This window comes from Myotis davidii, unplaced genomic scaffold (assembly GCF_000327345.1).
Source record: "Myotis davidii unplaced genomic scaffold, ASM32734v1 scaffold8082, whole genome shotgun sequence".
Taxonomy (NCBI): Eukaryota; Metazoa; Chordata; class Mammalia; order Chiroptera; family Vespertilionidae; genus Myotis; species Myotis davidii.
The window spans coordinates 14,848-18,406 of NW_006293510.1; positions in this window are offsets into that span (position 1 = coordinate 14,848).

A 3,559-nucleotide genomic window follows, 5' to 3' on the forward strand; every position below is an offset into this window, starting at 1 on the left:
TCACCTTGATATGATCAATCACAATAACCAAAGGTGCAGTCTGAGTCCATCCCATAACATCCATCCAGTACAAACACAGAACACTAAACAGGGCCCTAAAATACAGCCTTCCAACTCCATGGAAGTAACGAGACGAAGGCCTTACGCCAAACTGGCAGGAGCGACCTGCCTTGTCTCAAATCCGCGAGGGGCATATCCATCCCTCGTGAGGGGCATATCCATCCCTCCTGGGGTGAGGGGCATATCCATCCCTCCTGGGGTGAGGGGCATATCCATCCCTCCTGGGGTGAGGGGCATATCCATCCCTCCTGGGGTGAGGGGCATATCCATCCCTCGTGAGGGGCATATCCATCCCTCCTGGGGAGCGGAACGTCTTCCAACTCTCCCCTGCCTGTGGTCTTTCACGGCACGTCCGCCTAGACCCCTCAGGCAATTATAGATTCCAGAAACAAGCTCACACTGAACAGAACATACAAGGACACACACATACCGCGGTCAGTCAGACTCTTCGGATCGGGGTCCCTCGATGGTCTTGGGAATCCCGGACGAGCCCCCAAATGTTGTGCCCAGATTTCAAGATTCCCAAGGGCCTCCCAGGGAGCCAGCGAGTCTGATGCAAATGCAAAGAGTCATTTATTTCAAACCTAGGTTTGGCTCCCCTGCCCCCCCTTACTGGCACAGCAGCAAGTGGCAGAGAGAGAGAGAACTCTGTGGAGAGAGGTTTTATAGGGGGTTGGGGTAAGGGGAGGAGAAAGGACTGTGGGCCCTGCCGATTGGCCAGGCACAAGTTGGTGTCTTGTCACACAGGATGTGGTCATATCTATGGCGACTTCTCTTGATTGTCATTGGCCAGTTCAAAGAAGTCCTGGGTGTGGCCAGCAGCGGCTTGGCTTCCAGGAATAAGCCTTGCTGAGCACATGGCCAAGGTTAAGATGGAAGGCATAGCCCTTACCTTGGGGCAAGGTGGAGGGCGTAGTCCTCGCCTTTTCATACCCTATGATGACACCGCCACATACCTGGAAGGCATCCAGGTCAGCCTAAATTTACAGGTCAGAGTTTGTGCTGTGATTAAATTGATGCCTTCGGTCAGGTTAAATGCAAAAATAAAAGTGCCTTTTAGAAAAACTTAAAGAGGGATTCTCCTGGCTCTCTAAAATATACCTTAATGTGCTATGGAACATCTTTTTCTGGTTTGGTAACTGTTAGGGCTCAAAATTACATTCAGTCCTCCAGGTGGGCCTGCTCATCTGGTTTGCAGTGAATTTTTTAAAGGTAATTTTCACTCTTTATTTTTAAAAAATATTTTAATTGCTTTTTAGAGAGTAAGGGAGAGGGAGAAAGAGAAAAACATCGATGTTAGAGCAAGACGTGGATCGGCTGCCTCCTGCACACCTCCTGCCAGAATCAAGCCTGCAAACCAGGCATGTGCCCTAACCAGGTATCAAACTAGCAACCTTTTGGTGCATGGGATGACATCCAACCAACTGAGCAACACCAGCCAGGGCTAATTTTCAGTGATTTTGATCATGGTTCTGGCCTACTGTTTCTTCAAACTAATTACCTGTTTTTTGTCACAGCCCCTCAAAACCCAACCGATTTGGGTCCATTATAGGATAGTCTATTTCTTTATGAAGTCCTGAAAAATCAAGGGTAGAGTTGTGAAGTCTGAGTCCTAGCCAAAAAAAAAATTCTGTGATTTTCAGACCCAACCACAGGAAATTGCAAAGGCTTTACCTAACAGTTCTCATTGGGCAGAGCTGCTCTCTCCATATCAGACTTGGCCCATAGCCAGTGCATTGCAGTCTTTAAAGGAAGTAGCAGTCAAGAACTCAGGCTATTCTGGCCAATTATTCTCTTACCCGTATTCATATTTCTAATTCAGGTGCCTTCAGTCCTAAGTCTCTTTTAAAAATTTTATTATTACTTTTGAGAGAGAGAGGAAGGGAGAGAGAAAGAAACGCCAATTGGTTGTCTTCTGCACACACCCAGACTGGGAATCAAATCCGCAACCTATGCATGTGCCCTGAAGGAATAGAACCCACAATCTTTTGGTGCACTGGATAAAACTTCAACCAACAGAGCCACCTGACCAGCGCATTCCTAAGGGTCTTTATATGAGGCCTTTGGATAAAGTCCTTGTCTGGTGCTTCTGCTGTAACTTCCTTATGAGGGAAGGAGGGGGAAAACCTTGAATACTTTTTTTTTCTAATCTAACTCAGTACTCAATACCTGTTTAATCCTAGCTCTTTTCTTTAACTGTTCGTTGGGCCCCAGAGTTCAAATAATAGCTGGAGTCTTTTATTTGGGGCTTTTAGTAGTGAGATGACCTCAATGTTTGTGCTGATCCACTTGCCACTCAACAAGCATGCTGATCTATGGGGAAAAATAAAGTGGGAGAGTTGGTGCTTTCTTCAGTTTTAGACTCTTGCTTATACCCTTGCAGTAAATGATTAAAGGCTTCACTGTCACTTTCATTTTGGCTCAGTGCTGCTTTAATCAGCTACTATGATACCTGGAAACTCAGCTCTCTCTCTCAGATCTGCTGAACTCCTGACACCATCCTATCTAATAAAAGGGTAATATGCAAATTGACTGAACAGTGGAACGACTGGTAGCTATGACACACACTGACCATCAGGGGACAGACGCTCAATGCAAGAGCTGGCTACTGGTAGTCAGTGCACTCCCACAGAGGGAGCATGGCTCAGACAGAAGCCGGGTTCATGGGGAGCAGGCCTAAGCTGTCAGTTGGACATCCTCTGAGGGCTCCCAAACTGCAAGAGCGCACAGGCCGGGCTGAGGGAGCCCCCCTAGTGCACAAATTTCATGTACCAGGACTCTAGTGTATAGTGATAGTAACACAAAAAAGGAAAAGAGGACAAAGTTTTACAGGAGTGATAGTATCATCCCTTCATATAATTAAGGTAGTCTAACTCTAAAGTGGGTGCTAATAAGGTAAGGTGAATATGTACAACCTAGTGCAACTACTGAGAAAATAAGCTTAAAAATATAGTGAAAAATGATGAAGACTACTAAAATATTATAGTAGAAATATTAGTTTAACATAAAAACATTAAAACAGAATGGGGAAAATAAATGAAACATAAAAATAAAAAAGCAATATGGCTAACATATTTCCAAACATATCAATATTAACATTAAATGTGAATTAATTAAGCAATGCAATCAAAAGGTAAAGATGGGCATATTAGACATAAAGCAATTTACAGCTATATGTTTTCTGCAGAAGATAAAATTTGGTTGTTATAAAGATAGATTGAAAAAAATTTCTTTTCAGTTTGGAAAGTTTATTTCAGCCTTAAAAACCAAATTAACAATAAGCATTATAACCACTGGGGCATAGGATACTCTCAAGACTTATGCCTTCTATTGGATCTGGGAATTAATTGTTTCTTAAATTTTTTTGCAACTTCTGCCAGCTCTCCACAATATTTTCTTTTTTTAAAAAAAATATATTTTATTGATTTTTCACAGAGAGGAAAGTAGAGAGATAGAGAGAGTTAGAAACATCTATGAGAGAGAAACATCGATCAGCTCG